This window comes from Anolis sagrei, chromosome 1 (assembly GCF_037176765.1).
Source record: "Anolis sagrei isolate rAnoSag1 chromosome 1, rAnoSag1.mat, whole genome shotgun sequence".
Taxonomy (NCBI): Eukaryota; Metazoa; Chordata; class Lepidosauria; order Squamata; family Dactyloidae; genus Anolis; species Anolis sagrei.
In genome coordinates this window covers 184,288,457-184,315,652 of record NC_090021.1, presented here as the reverse complement: position 1 = coordinate 184,315,652, position 27,196 = coordinate 184,288,457, and the positions used below count along the sequence as shown (strand labels likewise).

The window sequence follows — 27,196 nt, the reverse complement described above, 5'->3', positions numbered from 1 at the left end:
AATTGCAGCAGATAGTGACTTCTATACCAGTGTTAGGTAGGTACTGTAAGAGAACGTTAAAGCTCTGCGGTTCAGACTGATTCTTACATTAAATTACCAGTATTGTAATTTCATGTCATAATCCCCCTCTCAATATCTATCTAGCTATCTATCTATACAGCTTTTAAAATGTATCTTCAGCTATTTCTTTTCTTTTTACAGTATATCTCTCAGCATATATTTAATGATCTCTTTTTATCGCAGAGCAGTATTGTAACCAAGAAAGATACAGCGGCTACAAGAAATGTGTTCCCTATATTGTACTAATTTCAAACTCTATTTTCTCCAGTCATTGTTTCCTTGCCCGTCTTTTTGAAGAGGAAAAAGAGATTCAGGGTCTTATGTTCTGTATAATTGTATAAGAAAATTGTAGTGGAAGTAAAGCACATACAGGTAATGCAGAAAACTGTAATTTTACTCTGGTGGTGTTTTCTGACAAGGAAGGCTTCAGGAAGGAGGAATCTCAAACCTGTGTTTTGCAAGCTCTCTTGCCTAGTTTTTCAGCGTACTAGAGTATCCACATTTTTCTTAAGTGAACTAATAATGTCCAGCTACTTCATTCCAAAAAGAAAAGATAAGATAATAGGTATGAATATATTACTTTTGTGTCAAGCCTAGCTTTTTGGCTGACTTTTCCCATTGATTCTTTCAGCACATCCAGCATTATTTGAAGAAGAAAGCCAGAGAGCCATGGCATGCAGTCAGACATGCTGAAGAGCAAGTGATTTATCTCCCATGAGAGCAAGCTGCTATTCTGACCCTTGGTGATAACTTGGTCTCATCACGGTAAGTGTTTCGTATCAACTGTTTATTAAGATGAACAGTATAGCTGTTGCATTATTATCATTGCATGGGGAGAATATTTATGATGGTTTCTGTGGCCTTTTATTAAGGTTTCACTGTTGGACAAAACTGTCTGCTGAATAATTTTGGCCGTGCTGATATCAGTTGGGTTCTTATCCTTCATTTATTTACAGAGGAATGTGTGAAGTGTGTCCTTTTTGTTGTGCATTTGGAGGATAGTGTGATGTCAGGAAAGCATGCATCTGTCAACAAGAGTGAAAAATCATTTGATGCTGCCCTCTTTGAGCCATGAGTCTGCAGACATAGTTTGCCAAATACAGAAGGTTTATACTTTGGTTTCCATTGTAGAGTTCAAATTACTAACAATAGCTATGAGATGTAAACATATTTTGGAATTTTTGGGGTAGAACTATATTTTCACATAAAGAGGATGGTAGATGCAATATCTCCACGATTTAACTGTTGGAATTCCAATATGTAAACATCAACATCCTCTTTATTTCAAATGTTTTAGTATCATCTATTTGTCTAATATCCAGGAAAGTAACTTACAGAATGAAAGATACATAATCATGGTTTTTGTCACAAGAAGGCACTGTAGTTCCTGCTTGTTTCTCAGTCTTCATGAGAGAATATATAGTTTAAATGTTGGAGTACAACTCTAGAGAAGTGCGTCTGAAAAAAAAAAGCCTATGATAAATTTGCCTAATACTCACTATTAGACAGATAAGATGTTCCTGGATGTTTTCTTTTTCTAATACTTCATAAATCAGTCTCAATAATACTTCATGAAGGATAATTTATAAGTGTCATTCATGCTAGTAAGAGCTATTACTTGAAAAAGTGCATAAATTTTACAGGTTTTTTTCTTCATAAAAACATCCATATATGGTAGTTATCAGTGATAAAAGTAATATAAAATGTGCTATTTGCTAATGGGTTGAAAATTACAAACATAATGAATAAATCATGCAATTTCACTAACTGTTAACAGAAAGAAGGTGTAGATTTTAGTTTCTGTTGATGTGCCCAAAATGTTGATTCAGAAGAAGGGAAAATAAGGAAAACTTTTCTTAGTACTGTTAGAAAACCTTCAAAAATTGCAAAGTTTTACTTTCTGACCAGAAATGGCTGTTTCCTGTGAAAAAAAATAACTTTTTTCTGTATAAAACAACCATATACAAATTTGACTCTGAATAAGTCCTGGACAGCAATTATTGTTATCAAACCAGGATTTTATTGATGCTCAATAAATATATATTTCAACCATTTTTCAAATAGTTATGAATATTACAGTACCATATTTCCATCATATTTTGCAAACCTGAACTACAAAAAGAAAGCAAAGAGAAAACTCCCTCAAACCAATTTTATGTTTGAGATCAAACAAACCATAATATCCAATGGCAAAGGTTACCACAGATTCAAAGATACTTCCCACAAACAACATATCTCCATCCTAATCTTAACTTCACAAAGGACTGTGGTCAGTACTTTGCAATCTTAAATGCCACCCACGTTGTGTTTTGCCTATATGAATGGTAAAGACAAATTATCCCAATGACAGTGCACAAAGAGAGCTGATCCACTGTTCTCTGTTTTTGTTGTCACTTCAGTGCAATGGTAGTGTGACAGGATGAAAATTGATAATTTATTGTTGTATGGGAGACTGTGACCCTTTTTGAACTGAAGCACCATGGCTTAAAATCAATTCCTATTACTAATTAATATAGACCAACAAAATCAGTTGTTGAATATTAAATAACCTTTATACAAATTAAGCAGATTTCATGGGTTTAGTCTACGTGGAGATCTGGAATTGGATTTAATTTGATTAATTAATTTCATTCTGTTGAAAGTTAGAAATTAGGAAAATAATTATTACCAATGCAATTAAAGTATTTTTTTTTTCTAGTTAATTTGGTTGCTAATAATTAAGGCAGTACTGAAAATACATTTCCATGGCAGACCAGGCAATTTATACAGAATTGAATGGAGGTAGTCATCCTTGATGGGGGGAAGAGGAAGGAGAGAGGAGATCAAGAATGAATTTTATTATTGTCATATTCAAAACTGTTAGTTTCTTTTTTAAAAGTTGCCATTCCATGATGTGATTTTTTTTATTCTGTGGGAGTACCATGGTATTGTTATTGCATAGGAATAACAAAACTTCAATACATTTGGAAACTTTCAGGTTGGGAAAGGATATCATAACGTATGGGATCTCGCCTTTTAACCTGTTGAATTCAGCTTTCTTGCTGATCTATATCTCCCCTTCTTTCTACCACATCCTACCTTCACATGCATTTACATCATTTACTTGCCTTTCTAGTACGTTGTTGTTGCTGTTGTTGCTGTTGTTGTATGCCACTTTTGCTCTCTTAAAAGAGACTCAAATGTTAGTAATGGAGAATAATTTTGAAGTAGGGATGGAAACTTTCCAGATGTTGTTGAACTGCAACTTCCACCATTATTCACTCATTACTGTGCTAGTTAGGAATGTTAAAAGTTATAGCAGAACCACATCAAGAATACTTCATTGTTCTCACCACTGTGTCAAAGGGTAATAGTACCATGTTAATTCCAGCTAAAGGATGCTGATTCATCACAACTATGGTAATCAGCAGCTGGCTTTCAAAAAATCATTCACTGAATCAAATGTAGAATTTTTTTTAATCAATTATTAAAGGGCTTATGAAGATATTCAGAACATGCTTTCTACACAGCTGAACCACTACATGTTTTCCACCTTTCCATATGCTATCAAGAAACATGATTTCCAAAGTGCAGTGGTAGGACACGCATTTTACTCATCCCACACAATGGGACCTAGTTCTGAATAGACTTTAAAAAATGGTGAGGGTTGAGAGAGTTTGAATTTAGCTTGCAGTATGTTTGATCTTGAAACTCAAGCTATGAAGCTCCTCAAAGTGTGTGATCTAGTGTAAAAGGTGCGAAGGAAAAGCAGAATGAGAATGGAGAGGAAGAAAAGCCAAGAGAGCAGGAAAATCTAGAAGAGTTTTGTGAGGTTGAAACTTTTATTATTGAATCAGAAGAAGTATTTAACAAAACCCATGCTTTCTGTTTCTGTTTACTCAGAAACTAGCTTTAATGCTAGGAGATAAGAATGATGAAAACATTCCACTTAAATATCTAAGTATTCAATACTCTGTGACTAATAATAAGCACACAGATGTTTTAATTAGATTTATTTCTAAGTAGACATAAGGCAGGAATGGAATGTAGCTCGAGCTTTATAATTTCAACCACATCAAACCCCTCATAGTGTATGACCCAGGTATGGGCAAACCCAGAGCTGCGGGCTGGATGCGGCCTCTTGGGCTCTTTTCTCAGGCCCTCCTCTCTCACACTATACTCCCAACATGAGGACACGATAACCCACTGTGTTCTTATACTGAGAGGAGGGCTAGGGCTGTCACACACAGCTTCAGCACCATCCCTGGACAGAGCCTCTTTCTGGCCTGCACCTCGGCCTCCACTGCCATGGGATTCAGCTTCTCCTCACTGGCATGCCCCTCATCTTCCATTCCTCCACCCATGGTGACGAAGAGGGTGGCTCCTCTGCCTTGCCTCCTCTTTATTGGAAAGCTGCTCCAGGAAGGTACATCCCTGAGGAGCGCATCTTCAGGAAGCAGCTCATGCTGTTGCCCAAAGAAGAGCAGAAGCAGGAGGGAAGGGAAGGAGAACCTTAGGCAGTCACATTCCAAGAGGATTTGACACACCCTGCAGGAACACATGGCTGCCCTGGGCTCTTTCCCATCCCTTCTACTGCTGCTCTTCTTCTTTCTGAGGAGACAGGGGCAGATGTCCAGAAAAAGGGGAGTGTGCCAGTGAGGAACAGCTGAGTTCCGTGGTAGTGGAGGCCTCAGAGCAAGCCTGGAAGAGGCTTTGCCCAGGGCTGAGGCCATTTGGGTTTACCTTGGGCATGGAACCCTGCCGTGTCATCAAGCTGTGGGCCAAGGACACCAGGGACCACCCATGCCACTGCCCTGGGAAGTCCAGCGCCAGTAAACAGTTGTGTATTAAATCCTCTCCCTTCCCTTCTTTGTCAATGCTCCTGCCCCCCCCCAACCTCCCCCCTTTCCTCCCTCCCCACCTGCCATGCTTCCCCCAAGTCAAAAAAATTGCCCATGTTAGGTTGTGGCGGAAAGCAAATTGTGGGAAATTGAGAGTAGAAGAGGAGAAGGTCAAAGGCTGTTTTTCATCAACTGTTCAACAATCCCAGCCCTTCACTTGCTTTCCAGCTCTACTACTGCCATCCAGCAGAGCTACATGATGCACCTTTCTCCATCCTTTATCCTTCTCCCTCTTAGGCTTCTTTATTTAATTTTTTGGCTAAAAAAGAATCCCTTCTTCTAATGAATTCTAAGGTTTAAAAATTAATGAATTTGCTAAAACATGTAATTAGTTTCCGTGCTATTCAGGAAACCTAGTAAGTTAGGCAATATGATTATAAAAGTCTAATTAGATTATAACGTTATGACTTAATCAGCTAGTTAATTCCAAGCTCTACACAAAACTCGACCTACAAAGTAGGCATTTTATGACATTGGTTGCTTCTACATTGATGGGCTTATTCAAAACAATTGTACCCCGAAGCTGCTCTGGATCCAGAATGATGACATTTTTTACATACCTGCTGAATCCAGGGCCATGCTATAAGTCAATCTGGTACATGTTTCTTGACTTCATTAGCTGTTACATCTTTAGAAGTTTTCTCTATCATATGTTTTATGGTAACAATAATAACATAAAGATAGCCTGTAAATTTGTTCTAGAAATAACGATAAATTGTGCATTATAGTGTAGAGCATAATTGGCTTCTGTAATTGAAGTATGTTTTAAAGCACAGCTACAGGACTTCTAAATCTTCAGGTAATACATATGACAAATAGCGAATGCCCATATCTTCATATAACATCATCCTTTATTTTTTCCAACTGTTGAAGTGTAGGTTTTTTCTTTAACATGATCACTTTGTATTTGCTATGACAGTAGTGGTTGTGATTTGGTTATGACAGGTAAAAACTATTTTGCTATCCTCTATTTCCCCTTCTTCATCAAGAAAGGCCTGAAACCATGGAATTTTCAGTGAAGCACAGCTTTTTACTTTTTTGAAGCTTAAGAAAGCCTGGTTTTGTTAACCTGCTCTTTCAATCCAGGTCTGTTCTAGCTCATTTTAAAATTAGTAGCAATAACTGAATATAAACTTCTGCTGTTTGCTTTGCAAATGTGGCTTGCGTGTGGTCTACATTAGACAAAATGTCATTGGGGAAAACATCAAAGAAAAAAAAGATTGATTGAATATGCAAAAGGGAAATAGTGATTCGTCTTTGTTGTGGAGCTAATATTAAAATGATTGCAAAGTATTCAAGGGAAGGGGAGGGAAGGCTGAGTGAAGGAAGACAGATGCTTTTGAAGTGTGATGTTGAAGGAAAGTTCTGAGAGTGCCTTGGACCGCGAGAAGATACAATCAGTCCATACTTAATAAAGCCTGACTGCTCATTGGAGGGAAGGATATTAGAGGCAAAGATGAAGTACTTTGGCCACATCATGAGAAGACAGGAAAGCTTGGAGAAGACAATGATGCAGGGGAAAATGGAAGGAAAGAGGAAGAGGGGCCGACCAAGGGGAAGTTGGATGGATGGTATCCTTGAAGTGACTGGATTGACTCTGAAGGAGCTGGGGGAGGTGACAGCCGACAGGGAGCTCTGGCGTGGGCTGGTCCATGAGGTCACGAAGAGTCAGAAGTGACTGAGCGAATGAACAAAAGTATTTCAGTCAAGAACCAAAAAGCAATGTAAACAAATAGACTTCAGCTCATCTCTAATATATTGTGTTCATTTATAGAGCTCTGAAGATGGATTGGGGAGAAAGTGTTAGCCCCCTTCTGCACTGCCATTAAATCCAGATTATCAAAGCAGATGATCCACATTATCTGATTTGAACTGGATTATATGAATCTACACTGCCATATAATTCAGTTCAAAGCAGGTAATATGGATTTGATATGGCAGTGTAGAATGCGCTTTAGTGTGACTTTGGAAGTGCTTGCAACAACAATCAGAAGTAGCGTAGATGATTGTAAGGACCCTGGTGGCTACCAGCTTCGTAAAAGGTAGACTTAAGTGCTATACATTTTTCTCAAAAGCATTTTCTTTCAGAAAGAGGTACATTTTTAGGAATATAGATACCCAAGCTTTCCTTGCTTACTCATTGTCCGTGTTTGATGGCCTTCCAAGTGTAGCGTCTGGGAGGTAGATATGTAGGTGACTTTAGAGCCCTATTCTTGACCCACATATTCTTCCACAGTGAGGACATCTGTTTCCAGGTGGAAGGCGTTTCCGGTCAGGGTTAGCTTGGTGCACCTTCATCTTGGCATGTTTCTCCCTTTCGCCCTCCATTCGTGCCTCTTCAAATTCCACAGCACTGCTGGTCATAGCTGACCTCCAACTGGAGACCTCAAGGGCCAGGACTTCCCAGTTCTTGTTGTCTATGCCACAGTTTTTAAGGTTAACTTTTAGCTAACCAAGCTTGCCATTTAAACAAAATACATCTAAAATACTCATGTGGACTTGATCTTAGATTTCCAACAAGAAAAATAAGGAAATTACATTTCAGATTTTTTGGATTATCTTGCTCTCATTTCTAAAGAGAAGTAAGTTGATAGATCTTAAGTGACAAATTCACTTCCGTTGTGTACCCTTTTTGGTTCATATTGATCTAATTTATTAGCGTTGCTCTAGCCAGAAAGAGGAGGGAACACATGTTTCCAATTTATGCTTTTGAAGAACTTTGTTTGACAAAAATGCAATCCACATATTGAGTAGTACAGAAGTATTATTTGGCTCCCAGCCTGTTGCTGGGCTAATCGAAGAAGAAAGGAGGGGTAAAAACAAGTAGGCCAGGAGCTTTTGTCTCTTGAGGATCCCTAAACCATTTCCACTTAAGATAATTTCTTTTTCTAATTAATTTCTAATCTTTTTCTGGACTTCCTCTGTCTTTCAGAGTGATATAAGTTCTTGGAATTAAGAACAGCAAATGTAAAATCACCCCATGCTAACCAACATCCAATTACAACAAGACATATCTAGCTGCCAGGATAATTGGGGGGGGGGGGGGGGGGGGGTTAAGCAGGCAAGCAATGTAGCTCTGTCCACTCACACTAAAAATAGGGAATCAAGTACCATCAGCAATGAAAAAAATGCATTATTTTATAGACATCTTTATTATCATACTTGTAATTAATTATTAAATGATAAACTGATATGTTTTATAATGTACTCATAGTGACAGGCAACAAATAGAAACACAAAATAACTAGCATGTAAAAGCATACCAGATGGAATCAATTAAAATAAGATCTGATCAAAATCAGTGAAGAGAGTCAATAAAACACTTTGATTTTTATTTTATGAGATGGTTTCGTAAGAGCTCATGGGCATTTGTGTGTTTGTGTAATTCATTTTTGCCTTTGAAAACTCTAACTTTCATTGTATGTTTTTGCATTATCATTAGTTGTTTCATCACAGTAATGATAAATACTCCTCCGCAATTTACAGTAAGTAGGACTGCTGAAGCTACAGTGGAAAAATAACTTTTGCTTACATTTACTGGCAATGAAAAAAGCAAGAGTGAGTCATCAATAAAATCATATATATAGTCAGTCACCAAGTTACGAACAAGATAAATTTTTTAGGTTTGTTTTGAAGTTGAATTTGTTTGTATGTTGGTACAGGTACATTGTTGAAGTGTAAATCAAGCTTTGGATAGCACAGGGAAGAGTTAACAACCCTGTGGTGTTTGTTTTGCTGTCTGTCCTGTTCAGAATATTTCACCTCACTTTCTACCTCTGCAAAAATTTGATTTTGACAAATTTGGTTTGTTGTGGAAATAAAGATTGGTGAGAAAGCTTCATTGGAGACACCTTTTCCTCATGATAACTCTGTCAAGAGTGAATTTCCCTTCCAAGAGGGAAATTTATCTCGCTTCCTGTTATCTCACACCTGTTTGTAGCTATAAGTCCTTTGTAAGATGGATGTTTGTAACTTAGAGACTGCCTGTATAATAAAGACATCCCCATGTCTCTTCTTGTCTAGTGGATTGCCAGACAAGATAGCAACACAAACGGAAATAAAGGTTTTGTACATCTGTGACCAATGAGCCAATTGTTGCTCCAGATTGATTTCAGAAAACAGAAGCAGGAATTCAAGTAAAAGAAGAGAAACATGATTGCAGTAAGAAAGAACTATTTAAATTAGCAGAACCACACATAAGTTCTAATAGAAAATGCAATAATTTGAATTTGGAATGTAAACAGTGGGGTGGTGGGGTTCATAAAATAGGGGAACAATTCTTTGATAAATACTGTGATTTTTTTTAAAGCCATAGGTTTGTCAACGTCTACAATGTTCTGCTATGTAAGGGTTTATAGAGAATAAAGATGTTACATATTACTAATACTGATCACAAGAGAAATCATAAAGTTGGAAAGCTTGAGCTGGAAAAGCTTGAGGTTTTTATTGTAGAATTGAAACTGGCAAACAGCTTGAAATCCCATATTGAAACAATTACTGCTGACCCCTCACATCAAATAGCATAAAAAGCACTGATTTGGGAGGACTAAATAATTCCCCCACTATTATGTGAGATGCAGTTATCTTGATAAGGGAAATGTTATCCTAATAAGAATTTTGGTATTTATTTTAATAGTGAGCCCATTTTTATGGTTTAATTTATTTTATATGTCAAGTTTTCCCAATATTGCTGCGAGGACAACTCACAACATTAAAAACATTTAAAAAGCACAGTTAGAATATTGACATAATAGTAAAAGAATTGTCATATTAAAAATACAGAACGAAAATCAATTTAAAAGCACAAGTACTAATTAAAGAAACTTCTCTTAGTAGCAGGTCAGTTGCCAAAACCCTGCTGGAATAAAACACATTTTCTTGCCAGCGAAGAAAAGCAGGGATGTTGCCTGTCTAGCTGTGTTGGAAGAGAGCCTGGGAGCGGACATTGAGAAGGCACGCTTGTCTTTTTTTCGCCAAATGTTCCTGTGAGAGTGTTGGGACTGCGAGAACAGCCTCCCCTGAATAATTTAAAAGCAGAAATGGCTCCTATGTGATGTCTTTTTTTCTTTTCTCTCTCTCTCCCGCCCCCTCAAGGGGAATCAATGGTTTGACTTGAGTTTCTTTTAAAGATTGTCCCCCAGCAGCTTCATATCAATATCGAACAGCACAGGATACAAGATGCTAGACATTTTAATGGCTAAGCAGAAATCCTTCAGTGCTACTCCTTGGGGCCATTTCCTTGGATATGAATGGAACTACTATAATAGAATTACTCCTACCCTGAGCTGGTCTACTAAAATACCATGATTAATATTAATATCAAAGTTGCAAGAGATCTAAGCAGATTTTTTGAAGTAGGTTGACAGAAAACTAAGGCCCCTTCCACACTGCCATATCATCCAGATTATCAAAGCAGATAATCCACATTATGTGCTTTGAATTAGATTATATTGAGTGTACATTGCCTTATAATCTAGTTCAAAGCAGATTATCTGGATTTTAAATGGCAGTGCAGACCCTTTCAATGACATTTTGCGAACTGGAGCCAGACTAAAAGGTGTCCAAGTAATCTGTGTTTGGATGATTGTAATCTTTGTTTTATCCTTTTTAGATCTATGTATTGTCTATTTTATATGCAGAACCTTGGAGTGCTTTATGAGCCTCCCCAAGTCCCTTTGAGGAGATGGCGGCGGGGTACAAATAAAATTATTATTATTATTATTATTATTATTATTATTATTAGAAACACAACAAGATGAGTCCACAGCAGACACTCTGCTGGCTGTTGAATTGGATCACACGTCGGACACTTCCCAAGTGTCTAGGACTGTGTGATGTATCGGCGAATAATGCGTGCAGATCCCAGTAAGGTGGCCTTCTGCAGCTGGCAGATGGTAATTTTGTCAGCGCCGATTGTGTTTAAGTGCAGGCCAAGTTCATTAGGCACTGCAACCAGTGTGCCGATTACCACTGGGACCACCTTTACTGCTTTGTGCCAGAGTCTTTGCAGTTCGATTTTTAAATCCTCATATCGTGTCAGCTTTTCCAGTTGTTTCTCTGCAATCCTGCTGTCATCTGGGATTGCAACATCAATGATCCATACTTTGTTTTTTAACACGGTTGTGAGGTCAGGAGTATTATGCTCCAAAACTCTGTCTGTCTGAATTCAGAAGTCCCAGAGGAGTTTGGCGTGTTCATTCTCTGTAAGTCTTTCTGGCTTGTGATCCCACCAGTTCTTTGTCGCAGGCAGATGGTATTTGTGGCACAAGTTCCAATGAATCATCTGAGCAACGGTGTTGTGCCTCTGCTTGTAGTCTGTCTGCGTGATCTTCTTTCAGTAGCTCAGGATGTGTACTATTGTTTCATCTGCTTCCTTGCAGAGTCTACATTTAGGATCTGTTGTCGACTTTTCAATTCTGACTTTGATGGCATTCATTTGAATGGCTTGTTCTTGGGCTGCCAGAACCAGGCCCTCCATCTCCTTTTTCAGAGTTCCATTTGTGAGCCGCAGCCATGTTTTTTCTTTGACAATTTGGCTTTCAATTTTTCCCAGGAACTGTCCATGGAGATTGTTATTGTTATTATTATTATTATTATTATTATTATTATTATTTGTTTTCTCCATAAATTTCCTAGCCACAATATGTTCAAGCATTTTGCCCCAAAGAGGATATAAGCAATATGATGGTAGTTCTCACAATGCTCCGAGTCCAGGAAAATCCTCTTCAGAGACACCTCCCTATGATGTAATGAGGCATTTGCCACCCATCCAATTAATCCAATCCTGCGAGGTTTTATCAGCTGTGATGGGCAAGATCAGACATACATTTGATGGGCTGTACTAATTCAAGGATCTTATCAACATAATCAAACGTCAGCAACTGGAACTGACGTCAAAAAACTGAACAGACTGAGCATTGGGCTCTCCTCCCCATTCCACTTAACTCTCCTGTGAGTTAAGTGGGATGTCAAGTTATGAGTGAATAGAAGGGACTTTCTCCTCCAAGTGGCTTGAGAATTTCTCACAACAGGTCTCCAAGGATTCAACTCCTTGACACTCTGAACCCCATTCCAATAAACTCTTTTCTATATGGAATAACACATCTGGACATCATTTCAATGATACAGAAATCAAGCATAGTCAGCTCCCCCCCCCCCCCCACCTCATTGCTGCATAATAGCATGGTTACAGGGTGTTCCTCTTCCCCTGAAAGAGGAGTGACAAACGTTTCAGCTTCCATGTTGACATCAGCCCATTTGCTGTGTGGATCAATAAAACTCAGTCGAATAGTCCATAAAGAAAGCAGTCAGCCTTGTCAGTGTACTTACAAAAGTTCTTTTATTCCATCTTCCTCACAGAAAAGATTTACAAGCATATCCTCCCTTCTCTTCTTTCTTCCCTCCCATTTCCCCCTTTTATCCTCTCCCACCCACACCTCCCTCCCAGGACCCTTCCACACAGCCATATAACCCAAATATCAAGGCTGAAAATCTCACAATATCTGCTTTGAGCTGGCTTATCAGGGTTCACACTGCCATATATTCCAGTTCAAAGCAGAAAATGTGGGATTTTATTCAGCTGTGTGGAATGGGCCACAATCACTCATTTGCCTGCTATCAATATGTTTCCAGTTTCGGTTTGCATCTCTTTCCATGCAATTAAGGGAGTATGTTTTCTTTTCATTAAGAGCAGTTCCCTCAATATTCCTCACAGTCTTACAAGCATTTACTCTATGATATATTCCACCTTCACTCTAGCCATCACCCAGCCTGATCCATTTCTTGCAAATCTTCTACAAACCAAGCTGAATTAGGGGTACTATAGCATTGGATCAAGTGCTTAGGAGTTGTTATATCAATGTCCCTTTCTATCCATAAAAAGAATAAGACTTTGACTGAATTGACAGTTCTATCAACTGGACATTCAAAGCAATTTTTCAGCTCCTCCAATTCTCTGGAGCAGACCATCTATCCCTGCTTTGTCACCAAGCCAAACCATGAGGAAGTTTTCTGAGCACAGGAATGCAGTTGTTGAAATCTCTCTCCTCTAAGCCCAGATCATTCTTCATCCACCCAACAGCAAAAACCAGGCCTCATTATGCCACTCCACAGGCATCAGACTAGTTTATTTATTTATCGTATCAGAAGCAAACTAAGAGTACAGTTGTAATGTATTGAAAAAACACAAAGTTTAAAAACTTGGCATTCTCTTAAGTGTCCTTTGACCAGTAGGAGTGCCTCTGGTGTTTCTACTGTATAAGGAGGTCCTCCATTGTACATGTGGCAGGGCTCAGACTGCATTGTAATAGGTGGTCTGTGGTTTGCTCTTCTCCACACTCGCATGTCGTGGGCTCCACTTTGTGGCTCCTGTTCCTAAGGTTGGCTCTGCATCTTGTGGTGTTAGAGCACAGTCTGTTCAGCGCCTTCCTGGTCATCCAGTCTTCTTTGTACCCAGGAGGGAGTTTCTCATTCAGTATCAGCCATGGGTTGAGGTTCTGGGTTTTAGCCTGCCACTTTTGGACTCTCGCTTGCTGAGGTGTTCCTGCGAGTATCTCTGTAGATCTTAGAAAACTATTTCTTGATTTAAGGCATTGACGTGCTGCCTGATATCCGAACAGGTGATGGGACGGAGATGTCGCTGCATTGGTCCTTTCATTCTTGGCTGCTACTTCCTGGCGGATGTCAGGTAGTACAATACTGGCTAAACAGTATAATTTCTCCAGTGGTGTAGATAAACTAGTAATGTACTGAGAAAGCCCTCAAAGTTGTAATGATACCCATAAAATCCTGAGTTGTCTGGTCAGGGCAACCTTGACCAGTGTCTTAAAATTCCCCCAAACCACTGTCCTGAGATGCTTGAGCACCTTTTCTATCTCGAAAGATAAAAGAAAATATGCATCAAATATGCGTTCAATTTTTTTTGGTTTAACTTTTTGTTGTTGACCAGAGAAATCTAAGTTGAGATTATTTAGAAAAATGATGTCTTTTGTGTAGCAGACACACTGTTCATCAAAAACAAAACAAAGCCTGTCCTTAGCACCATCTTCCAAAAGTTTCTCTCCTAAACCAGATATAAATCTATTCAGCTGAGACAGTCCTTTTTTCTGTTGCCTCTTTTCAGTGTTGATTTGCATGTGCTTCTGCCACATTAAAAGAATGCTTTAGTTTTATTTAGTCAAATATGATTTGCATTATAGCAGAATAGTATGCAAAAGAAGCAGAGGGGGAAACAATCCAGCTGAATTTACTTTTAAGCAGCAGTTTGAAGAATCTCTTCAAATAGTGCGCTTACATATTTATAAATGGTTGTTTGTAAAAGAGAGGGTTATTTTGATATTCTCCAGTGGACACTTATGTTCCTATGTGACATGCTCCTGAATGTAAACTGAGTTAATATGTTTCCTGAAGTAGCATGTAGCAATTTGAAGTTGACAGCCCTGCCAGCAAGCTTGAAAAAAATCTTAGTGATCCAAATTGTATAATTATCTGTATAAACATTGCTGACTTTGGTGCAAAATAGAGAATCCCTTTCTTCTCTGCATAGTGCCACTATGCTTCCTCGGTTTCTTTTGAAAAATAAATTGCCAAGAAACACACAGAACTGAAGTCTGTCGTACTAAGTTGATCCTTTCACAGTGCTGCAAACTGTTTGATCATTGAAGATCTGATGGTCAAAAGAAACAGCATTTTCTTCAAACAGGGGATAAAACTAACAGTGTAGGTTTTTTGAGGGCCAACAGTTAAGAAAAATAAGTCTGCATCCAGTGGCTAACTCCAGTTAAGTAGATGTCCTGAATCAGTATAGTTTACATAAGTCATACTTTGCCTTTCATCATTTATTCAATAGCTGTAGTCCAGTTGACACTAACAATCGAATCAAAGGCCACATTCGCAGTATTCTGTCTGTAATGCATCTCTTATGTGCTCGTTTCCCTTCCAGAAAAAGATTTGCCACTTCAAATTCAGCATAGCTCAAAATTCCTCCAATGCTGCCCCCACTTGTATCTTCCTTTCCTTCAGTGAAACTCCCTGCCCTGGAATGTGTTGGAGGCAGGCATGTAGCCGGGGGGAGGTGGGCTTTGGGGGCTTCACACCCCCCCCTCTGTGAAAAAGCCTTACTGGTACATTATTTAAACTGTTATGTTTATTCATATCATGATCAGATCACCATGCTCCATATATCCCATATGCATGGGGGTATTGGGGTAATGATACAAAAGGTTTGCTAGGGTAGACCCTCTTCCACTCAGACTCAGCCCCCCCCCCCCCCCCGAATCAAAATCCTGGCTACGGACCTGGTTGGAGGCTTCATCTTTGGAGGCTTTTAAGCTGGATGGTCATCTGTCAGAGGTGTTTTGAATGCAATTTTCCTGCTTCTTGACAGGGACGTGGACTGGATGGCCCATGAGGTCTCTTCCAACTCTATGATTTTATGATACTTATCTTGTTTTTTAATCTGATGAATTTTAGTTTTTGTGATTCTTGGGATCAATAGCATTAAGAAATTAGATGCATAATGGCTGTATGTGGACAACAAGAACAATAACATTAGCATTTATGTTAATGGTGCTTATCAGGTCTCATTTATACAAATGTGAAGGTTATTTTTTTAAAAGGAAGAAGAATTGGTTTTAATTGTGAGCATTTGAAAGCTTGGAAAATTCTGAGGAACCAGCCTCAAGGGTTTTTGTATGCTTAGTTTATGCAGTCTTAAATAAATAAATAGTTGTCAAAATCAGAAACCAACACTCTTGGCAGGATGTGAACTGTGGCAGGAAAATTGACATATTGTAGTGGTTTGAACTAGAACTCTGGGAGACCAGGATTCAAATCTTCCAAGTGCACCTTGTCAGGAACAGAGGAATGTATATTTTTGTGAGCAAATCTTACTACCATCACAAATTAGCCAGCAATCTCATTTATGCAGGCCTGGTGATAAATTCCACTCAATTCAATGCTGCCCATAATGGATAGATGTGGATTGGACAATACGCAAATTGTCTCTATTATTTTCTCAGATCTTTCCAGTCATCTCTAGGTATGAGCTAATGTGCAGTGACTGTTGTGATTTGTTTACTATTTCAGGACTTTACTGCACATGGTCCTAAAAGTAAGTTCTGGTGTTGCAAACCCATCTTGGTGAGAGCTGGGATAGCTATCCACCATGATAGCCATTCTTCTTATGACACCAATGTTTGCTGAAATTGCGCTAAGCTTACTGCAGCAAATTGGATGTAATGCCTCCTGCTCTTCTTCATCCATGCGAATTTATTACTTGCCTTCATAGGATTTCAGCAAAATCTCTGGATAAATTCACAGTTGTACAATAAATCATTTCTGCTTTTTCACAGCAGGCAAGCACTGTCCCTACAAACACTGAAAATATTAATGAAAAAATTAAGATACATTTTGCAGTTCCCACCTTTTCTTTATTTTGTGTATTCCGCCAAGAGGTAGCAGTATTTATATTTGCCAAATCTTGGTTTGAGCCTCGTGGGCATGCACAAAGTGAAACCTTTGCAAAACAGACACAAGAGTCCTTGCAAATAGTAAGAAAATATTTAATCAACAAGGGAAAACCATATCAGTGTCTGGAATTACCCACAAAACTGTATGCTTACTGGAATTATTATTATTTAAAGGAGGTCAATGGTTTCCTGGAATTATTATTATTATTTTAAAGAAGGTCAACGGTTTACATATGGGAAGTTTTGGATTTTCAGGTCCTCTCCAGCTCTTCACTGGAGGTGGATTCTTAAGCAGCTTGGGGAAAGAGAAATGAAGGAGTGGAAAGTGATGACCACAACATGCCGACAACAAAATGTTCATGACCCAAACTCAGTGCAACAGCACTTTTGACATCATCTCAACACACTTAGAAAGCTCTGTCTACTGTCTCAAAGCAGAAGTCCCCTGTCTATTGAAAATAACATCCTAAAGTCAGTTTGGTTTGATGTAAGTTTAGAATGGTATTGTGCAACCTTGTTTCGATTTGTGGTTGGACAGCTTCTAACATGCACTGGATGCCATATGCAGTAATAGTTTCAGTGAGACAAACCCTTAAAGGTATTTTTCATCTGCTGACATCCTTTTTGGAAACAAAGGCTAGAATCTTGAGAGTACAACAGCATTGGCAGTAGCAGCAGGCAGTGAGTACTCTGGCTGAGAAGAAAGTGAGACGCTCAAAAGTAGGCTGCTTGGACCTGTCAGATGTTGTTTCCCTTCCTTTTCCAAAAGAGTAAAGAGTGCTCAGGCAAATCTGCTGCTGCAAGGTAGCATGAAAAATGGGATTTGAAAGTTTTCCAGCTCAAGACAATACCAAGAAATTACTGGGAAAATTGATGCTCTGTACTGGCATTCTTAGCATGCACAGAAGAAAGTTTGGTGGCAGGCATCATTGGAAGCAAATCTGAACATAATTTGAAGCAAATTTTCTGAACACAGAGGGGTTTGCTGACATACTTTCCATCCCATGCTTATGTAAGCATATCTTTTTCCAAGTGATTCTTGCCACACTATCATTACATGTCATGACTAAGTCACTTGTTTTTAAGGAGCTCCCCAGATTTACTCTGCAGGAGTTGAGAATGGTTTTGGATTCCAGAGAACTTGTAGGAGCAGGGAAGAAACAGCCATTTCTGAACTAGTTTGGATTTGTTTTGAGTGAAACCTACTCTGGAATATAGAATCATAGAATCAAATCATAGAATCAAATCAAAGAGTTGGAAGAGACCTCATGGGCCATCCAGTCCAACCCCCTGCCAAGAAGCAGGAATATTGCATTCAAATCACCCCTGACAGATGGCCATCCAGCCTCTGTTTAAAAGCTTCCAAGGAAGGAGCCTCCACCACACTCCGGGGCAGAGAGTTCCACTGCTGAACGGCTCTCACAGTCAGGAAGTTCTTCCTAATGTTCAGATGGAATCTCCTTTCTTGTAGTTTGAAGCCATTGTTCCGTGTCCTAGTCTCCAAGGAAGCAGAAAACAAGCTTGCTCCCTCCTCCCTGTGGCTTCCTCTCACATATTTATACATGGCTATCATATCTCCTCTCAGCCTTCTCTTCTTCAGGCTAAACATGCCCAGTTCCCTAAGCCTCTCCTCATAGGGCTTGTTCTCCAGACCCTTGATCATTTTAGTCGCCCTCCTCTGGACACTTTCCAGCTTGTCAATATCTCTCTTGAATTGTGGTGCCCAGAATTGGACACAATATTCCAGATGTGGTCTAACCAAAGCAGAATAGAGGGGTAGCATTACTTCCTTAGATCTAGACACTATGCTCCTATTGATGCAGGCCAAAATCCCATTGGCTTTTTTTGCCGCCACATCACATTGTTGGCTCATGTTTAACTTGTTGTCCACGAGGACTCCAAGATCTTTTTCACACGTACTGCTCTCGAGCCAGGCGTCCCCCATTCTGTATCTTTGCATCTCATTTTTTCTGCCAAAGTGGAGTATCTTGCATTTGTCACTGTTGAACTTCATTTTGTTAGTTTTGGCCCATCTCTCTAATCTGTCAAGATCGTTTTGAATTCTGCTCCTGTCCTCTGGACTATTGGCTATCCCTCCCAATTTGGTGTCGTCTGCAAACTTGATGATCATGCCTTCTAGCCCTTCATCTAAGTCATTAATAAAGATGTTGAACAGGACCGGGCCCAGGACGGAACCCTGCGGCACTCCGCTCGTCACTTCTTTCCAAGATGAAGAGGAAGCATTAGTGAGCACTCTCTGTGTTCGTCCACTTAACCAATTACAGATCCACCTCACCGTAGTTTTGCCTAGCCCACATTGGACTAGTTTCCTTGCCAGAAGGTCATGGGGGACCTTGTCGAAGGCCTTACTGAAATCCAGGTACGCTACATCCACGGCATTCCCCGCATCTACCCAGCTTGTAGCTCTATCGAAGAAAGAGATCAGATTAGTCTGGCATGACTTGTTTTTGATAAATCCATGTTGACTATTAGCGATGACTGCATTTGTTTCTAAGTGTTTGCAGACCACTTCCTTAACAATCTTTTCCAGAATCTTGCCCGGTATCGACGTGAGGCTGACCGGACGGTAGTTGTTTGGGTCGTCCTTTTTTCCCTTCTTGAAGATTGGGACCACATTGGCCCTCCTCCAATCTGCTGGAACTTCTCCCGTTCTCCAAGAACTCTCAAAGATGGTTGCCAATGGTTCCGAAATGACTTCCGCTAGTTCCTTCAATACTCTTGGGTGTAGTTGATCTGGTCCTGGGGACTTGAACTCATTAAGAGCGGCCAGGTATTCCTGGACGACTTCTTTCCCAATTTGGGGTTGGATGTCCTCCAATCCCTCATCCACTCCATCTTGCTGAGGTTGAAGACTCTCTTTTTGTGAGAAGACCGAGGCAAAGAAGGCATTAAGTAGTTCTGCCTTTTCCCTATCCCCTGTCAGCATTGCCCCATCTTCTCCTCGAAGAGGTCCTATCGCCTCCTTGTTTTTCCTTTTTCTACTGACATAAGAATAGAAGCCCTTTTTATTGTTTTTAATGTCCCTGGCAAGTCTGAGCTCGTTTTTTGCTTTAGCTTTGCGGACCTTTTCCCTACAGGTGTTGGCTATTTGTTTGAATTCTTCTTTGGTGATTTCTCCCTTTTTCCACTTCTTGTGCATGTCTCTTTTGTGTCTTAGCACAGTTAGAAGTTCTTTGGACATCCATTCTGGCCTCTTTGCACTTGTCCTATTTTTTCTCTTTGTTGGCACGGTTTGCAATTGCGCCTTGAGTATTTCACTCTTGAGAAGTTCCCATCCATCCGTAGCTTCCTTGTCTTTTAGTATCTGTGTCCACGGAATGCTGCTCAGCGTTTCCTTCATTTTTTGGAAATCAGCTCTCCTAAAGTCCAAAATGCGGGTTTGACTTGTCTTAGTTTCGGCCTTCCTTTGTACCTCAAATTGCAGGAGCACATGGTCACTTGCCCCTAAGGATCCTACCACTTCGACCGCATCGATCAGGTCCTCCACATTTGTTAGGATGAGATCAAGAGTAGCCAATCCCCTTGTTGCCTCTTCTACCTTCTGGACCATGAAATTGTCTGCAAGGCAAGCGAGGAATTTGTTGGACCTTGTACTCTTGGCCGAGTTTGTTTTCCAGCAAATATCGGGATAGTTGAAATCGCCCATGACTACTACATCTCTTTTCTGTGCCTGTTTGGTCAACTGTTGGCAGAAGACTTCATCAAGATCTTCCTCCTGGCTTGGGGGTCTGTAGTAGACGCCTACAACGACATCTTTTTGAGTCCCAGTTCCCTTGATTCTTATCCAGATGATTTCAAGCTGGTTTCCCATATTGCTGTCTATCTATCTATCTATCATCTATCTATCTATCTATCTATCTATCTATCTATCATCTCACAGTTACTAAATATACAATTTCCCTTAATAATTGGGCATTTAGTGAACTGTTTTTGATGTGAAAATATGATTTCAGGCAGTATCCTTAAATCATTCCCTCAGGCAAGTGAATAGTAAGATGAACAGAGTTGCTCATTTTTTCTTTCCTAATTTTATGCAATGTTGTACTTCCATAGTTAGAATTTTATGGTGCAGATTTTAAATGTAAGTTTTTTTTAATTTGCATGTTTTCTCAAAAGGCCTCAGTGTCTTCAGCTGTACTTCAATTTTTATTCCTTCTTGAAGAAAATGTTGATTCCTGCTCCCACTTTTTCTCCCTTGCTCTCTGCCTTTTTAATGAATAGAATTTAATACAAGGTTCAGTATGTCAACTTTCATGCAATTCTCATGGAAACAAAATAAGTCTGTATGCATAACTTTCAGTCCATTGAATTTCCCCCAAGCAATGATTTCATTCTGCATTATGAACAGAAAACTAAGATTTCACACACTCCCTCTAAAAAAAACGACATTGTAGTCAATTGTCTTCTAAAGTTACCGTGAGAATTGTAGCAGTACTCATTGTAGCAAGAAGGAAAACTTTGATGAAAGAGAAAAAAAATCCCTTGCTCAATATAGGTCAGCTTTAGATCAAACCAGAAGAAATATTTCATTGAAAATATTTATATTTTTCAAAACTACGAGATCACATAATAACATAGATTCTCCTCTTTACTATTGCTTTTTAAAAGCCTGGCAAATTATTTTCACACAGTGATACAAGTAATTAAAAATGCTAATAGGCCTCATAGTGCAAAAGTCACGCATCATGCCTTTAATCCAAATTTCCCTATACAATTTAATCAAATAGCTGAATCTTCATAACCTTCTGTTTAGCATAACAACTGTGTCAGATTATGCCTGGTAGGTTATATGCCAATTTCATGTGTGTCATAATCAGACATTGCATTGCTTGTGTATTTTCTAGACTCTAATAAAGAAACAGTTGACTCAGAACTTGATGGGATGTATCCAATTTGCCATGCTTTCTGCCAAGACACTTTCTTATGTAGAACAACTAGTTCATGGATAGTACAAGCAGAGACTAGTGGAAAAAGGGGTTGTCTGCCCAACTATGTCTCTTGCTTATGCTGAGTGCCAATGTTTTCAAGAAACAGTATTCTTTTTAATATGTTCCATGACTGGGTGAGAAGTTCATTTGGGATGGAAATTAAAAACCAACAACAGTGCACAAGAACCATAAGCAAAGGTTTAGGTGGCCTCAAAAGTCTCTATGATGTCACTCCACATCAAAATTGGGGAATCAAGTCAGAATAGCATCCCCAAAATCTTAGAACTTCTATTGGCCATTTTGCATTCATGATATTTTGGGGGTTCCTTTTCCCTTATAGATACGTCTACAGATTAATCACTCATTGCAGATTGCAATGTAAATCCAGTTAGTGTAAATCAAGTAGCCTAGAGGGTCACATAACTGGTTTGGAGTTTTTTTTGGGGGGAGGGGGGGTCCAGAACAGATTAATAGTATTTCAATGAGGAAATTTGATTTGACATACAATCAAATTGAGTTACGAGCTTGGCCACACAACAAATTAAATTCATATGTCAAGGTATTGTGCCTACTGCCCTGTCAGAGGAAAGCACAACAATATGGCTCCTTTTTCAAAACAGAAAGTGACTGAAGCAGGGCATGTGAAAGGTCCTGCTTTAACTGAAAGCTCTCTATCTGCCTCTGGGCCAGGGGGCAAAAATGTCTAGAAATGTAGTAAAAATGGTCTATAACACCCTTCCCATTGGCTTGGAGATGCCTTGACAGTTTGGAAGACTGTTTTTAAAAATCTTTCCTAGGTTTTTTCATGGTATACACAAGGTGGCTCCCCATAGTCCTGCAGGAGGCAAGAGGTAACCCTTGGCAATTGCCTTTTCTTTGTCTGCACTCATGGCTTTGAATGTACCTCTTAAAGTTTGAATTTTAATACTTATGTTTTTATCCATGTTGATACTAAAATCAAGATTGTCAGCCTTTCTATGAGATTCTCCTCATGTTTGCCACCTATATGGGAAGCAGGTACAAAGTAGTGCTCCCCATGGTGAGAACAGCCATGCCTATTAAGTTTGGCCAGTGGAAATGGGATTTTTTTTGTTTTGATGTATTTTTGAAGAATTTATTAAAATTCATATGTTTAATAGTTAGAAGAGAAAGAAATTGTAGTATACAATTATGAATGAAGGAAAAGGCAAAATCAACAGCTTTCCCATTCCTAATATTCAGGAAGACGTCATATATTTGGTTTTTCACAGCTCTTGGAATTCTATATCTGGGGGTTTTTTTGGGCGGGGGGGATTTCACAAGAACCATTCATAGTGCTTGCATATTACTTTGTACATATTACTTTACCATTCCTTCAATCTCAACTGAAGGTATAAACTCTCCCCATTAGGAAATATGGTGTTGCTAATCTGTGGTGCCTGTTGAACATACCCAGATCTCAATTTGATCACAGACTTATGAATACTCAGGAAGCCAACCAATTATAGCCTGTCTTGACATTTATTATGGTTGAGAGGCATCTTAGACATTTAATTTGCATGATAAAAGGAATAAAAGCCATGGCATTTCAAGAATTGCAGTGCTTGCAGCTTCATACGAATCCACGTAGCAGAATAAGCTAGCCAAATGGGTTATATATTAAAGCGCAAATCTTCCCAGTTTGACCTGTCAACAAGACCAAGTGAATCTTCTGGTCATTGGAACATTGGGGATAATTCTGTTAACTTTCTGTTACTATAGATAAAATATTGCCCTTACAACTACCATAAATTTTTATATATGGTATTATAGATTCATGTACCGTATTTACTCGAGTCAAATGAGCCATCAAATCTAATGCGCACCTCAATTTTCAAACCCCTGAAACACAAAAAAGTATTTACCATATTATTAGGAGAATCTAATGCACACCCTAATTTTGGAAAGTTAATTTAGTCAAAAAAAGTGAGTAAATATAGTAATTCATTTTTTTAAAGTGGAGAGCATTGTGCATTTAGAAAAAAATAGCATTGAGAAGATTGGATACTATTAGTCAATATCCACAAGTCCTTTAAAGATATTATTTCAAACATCCTCTTTGATAATTTGTTGACTAGTATTTTCATATTCATATCACTTGTTGTTCTGCTCCTTCAAGTAATGTCAGATGTATAGAGTCCTTAAGGTGAACCTATTGCAGTGGTTTTCTTGGCTAAATTCGTTCAGAGAGGGTGAGAGAATATGACTTGCCCATTTATAGGGTGACTAAATAATTGACTCGCTGATACTTTTTGTACTATTTGGATAATATGATTTGGTTATGAAGTGAGTTTTAAAAGAAATATCATTTTATTTATTGAATCAGGAGCGAACCAAAGAGTTGTATTGTGTGTGTCTATATATATATATATATATATATATATATATATATATATATTAAAAAACAAGGTTTGCGAACTTGGCATTCTATTAAATGTCCAAGCTGGCCACTTGGAGTGCCTCTGGTGTTGCTATAAGGAGGTCCTCCATTGTGCATGTGGCAGGGATCAGGTTACATTGCAGTAGGTGGTCTGTGGTTTGCTCTTCTCCGCACTCGCATGTCGTGGATTCCACTTTGTAGCCCCATTTATTAAGGTTGGCTCTGCATCTCGTGGTGCAATCTGTTTAGCACCTTCCAAGTCACCCAGTCTTCTGTGTGCCCAGGAGGGAGTCTCTCATTTGGTATCAGCCATTGATTGAGATTCTGGGTTTTAGACTCCTACTTTTGGACTCTTGCTTGCTGAGGTGTTCCAGTGAGTGTCTCTGTAGATCTTAGAAAACTATTTCTTGATTTAAGGTGTTGGCGTGCTGGCTGATATCCAGAAGTGACCAGAAGAAATAGCATGAAAATGTATGATGAAGCATATAGAAGGTGTGAAATAATATTTGCCTCTGAATGTACAAACTAAATTCCACCTTCTGTAAAGTGTCATCTTGGTGATGACTATGTAGCTAAAATTGCTTTGCTTGTATTTTGTGGAAGACGTACTACCCTGCTGTCAGGCAATCAGTTTCTTGCTGCATGTTTATGAAAACTCTGGCATGAAATTAATTTTTCAGGGTGGATTCAAGGTAATAACATTAAGAAATCATTTCAGAACCAGCCCACAGTGTTGTGTCTTTTTCTCACTTCTGTAAAAAAAAAATAGTTTTGTGTATGTTGTGTATGTTTCTTTCTCATATCTGGTTAATTAGTTTTCCCAGAAGGTAATAGGCCATATCCCAGCACCTTAAAAAAATGGTGATGAGACTGATTGACCCAAGGCCTTTCCACACAGCCGTATAACCCAGAATATCAAGGCAGAAAATCCCACAATATCTGCTTTGTACTGGGATATCTGAGTCCACATTGCTATATATTCCAGCTCAAAGCAGAAAATGTGGGATTTTATTCAGCTGTGTGGAAGGGGCCCCAAAGAGCCCTTAGAGCAGTGGGGCTCAACCTTCCTAATGTCACAATCCCTTAATACAGTTCTCATGTTGTGGTGACCTCCAACCATAACATTTTTTTTGCTACTCCACAACTGTAATTTTGCTACTGTTATGAATCGTAATGTAAATATCTGATATGCAGGATGTATTTCCATTCACTGGATCAAATTTGGCACAAATACATAATATGCCAAAATTTTAATACTGATGGGTTGGGAGGGGGATTGATTTTGTCATTTGGGAGTTGTAGTTGCTGGGAGTTATAATTAACCTGCAATCAAAGAGCATTCCAAACTCCACCAACGATGAGCCAAACTTGGCACACAGAATTCCCATGAGCATTAGAAAATACTGGAAGGGTTTGGTGGGCATTTACCTTGAGTTTTGGAGTTGTACTTCACCTACATCCAGAGAGGACTGTGTACTAAAACAATGAAGGATATGAACCAAATTTGGAATGAATATTCAATATGCCCAAATGTGAACACTGGTGGAGTTTGGAGAAAATAGACTTTGACATTTGGGAGTTGTAGTTGCTGGGATTGATAGTTCACATACAATCAAAGAGCATTCCAAACCCCACCAGTGATAAAATTGGGTCAAACTTCCCACACAGAATCCCCATGACCAACAGAAACAATGTGTTTTCTGATGGTCTTTGGGACACCCCCCTTCCAATCCCTCCAGGATCCTGACCCCCAGGTTGAGAAACGCTGCCTTAGAGCATTATTTGTTATTTATCCCACATACTGAAGGTAACCCCACCCAAATAAATGAAAAGCTAAATCCTTCAGGCACCTGGTGCACATAGAACAAACTGTACATTTTGCAGATAAATTTTAAAAATAAAGAAGTTGTGAATATTTGGTCATAAGTAAGTCTGAAATCTCGAATACAAATAAAGTTTGCACAGGCAACCAAAGGACCGTTCCAAATATGGATAGTGAAAAGACACAAGTCTATGATATTCAATGCTATATAAACAGGGTACACAAGGCTTTTTTTCTCAATCAATAGTGTTCTCATTAGTGGACAGGGAGAGGTGAGAACTATATATCTGTAGGGTAAAGGTAAAGCCTTTCCCCTGACATTAAGTCCAGTCATGTCTGACTTTGTGGTGTGGTGCTCATCTCCATTTCTAAGCCGAAAAGCCAGCGTTGTCCGTAGACACCTCCAAGATCATGTGGCTGGCATGACTACATGGAGTGTTGTTACCTTCCCGCCGGAGCGGTACCCATTGATCTACTCACATTTGCATGTTTTTGAACTGCTAGTTTGGCAGAAGCTGGGGCTGACAGCGGAAGCTCACGCCACTGTCCAGATTAAAACCTGCAACCTTTCGGTCAACAAGTTTAGCAGCACAGGGCTTTAACCACTGTGCCACCAGGGGCTGCTATACATCCATACTTTTAATCATTAATAATAATTCCACTACTCTATATTTTCTTTACCATAAACCCGGAATTTCTTAAAGATAACTACAATATTCATTTTAAAAAACCCTCTCCCAAACCCCAAAACTTGAGGTCATTTTTAAATGGGCAATTTAAAGATGCACATTTCCAGAAAATTTCCTCATTATTATTATTATTTGGGGTGGTATGTGTGTGTGTGAGAGAGAGAGCGAGACCGACCATGATATATGTGACTGCAACTGTTTCTTAAAATTTACACTCATCACATTATTGATAACAGTATCAGTGTTCATATACACAATCTATCGGAAAGTGTTAACCCTTCAGATTTATTAACCAATACAAAGACTATAGCCAGTATGCACTGAATCTATTCGGCTACTTGTATCTTTACTTTACAGCAGGAGTTCCCAAACCAAGGCCCATGGGCCAAATGCTGTCCTCCAAGGTCATTTACCCAGCCCCTGCTCTAAACTTTATACTTAGAATCACTTTGAGTTTGTAACAACTTAAAGATACACAACAACAACAATCCTATTTAACTTGACTATTTCATCAGCCAAAAAGCAGGCCCACACTTCCTATTGAAATGCTTTTAAGTTTATGTTGGTTAAAATTGTTCTTCATTTTAAATATTGTAGTTTTTTGCACTACAAATAAGATATGTGTGGTGTTGATAGGAATTAGTTCATGGTATATATAGTCTGTTGTCTCTGTCCCCAATGGTCTGAAGGACCTTGAACTGGCCTTCTTCTTAAAACTTTGAGGGCTTCTGCTATATAGCAATGTTCCAGGTTATGGGCAAGAAGAGAGAACAGAAAATCATTTGGCACATGGTGACTGAGACAGTTGTCTGGGAGTTTACTGGATGGGTGAGTGGGAATATTGTCTGGAGAAAGTGCGAATTCCACTGTAGTTCACTTTTCTTTGCTGTGCTTCCTGTTAACTGACACTTTAATAGAAGTTCCATTTAT

General features: G+C 39.1%; 1 protein-coding gene across 6 annotated transcripts in view; it reads left to right on the top strand.

The window, feature by feature from the left end:
* The window catches only part of GULP1 (GULP PTB domain containing engulfment adaptor 1), a 214,782-nt gene that overhangs the window by 87,309 nt on the left and 100,277 nt on the right, over positions 1 to 27,196 (top strand). For all 6 annotated transcript variants that reach the window (XM_060780371.2, XM_060780353.2, XM_060780343.2 and 3 more), the window contains exon 2: positions 692 to 825. The gene's annotated coding sequence lies outside the window, so the exon portion shown is untranslated. The remainder of the gene's footprint in view (positions 1 to 691; positions 826 to 27,196) is intronic.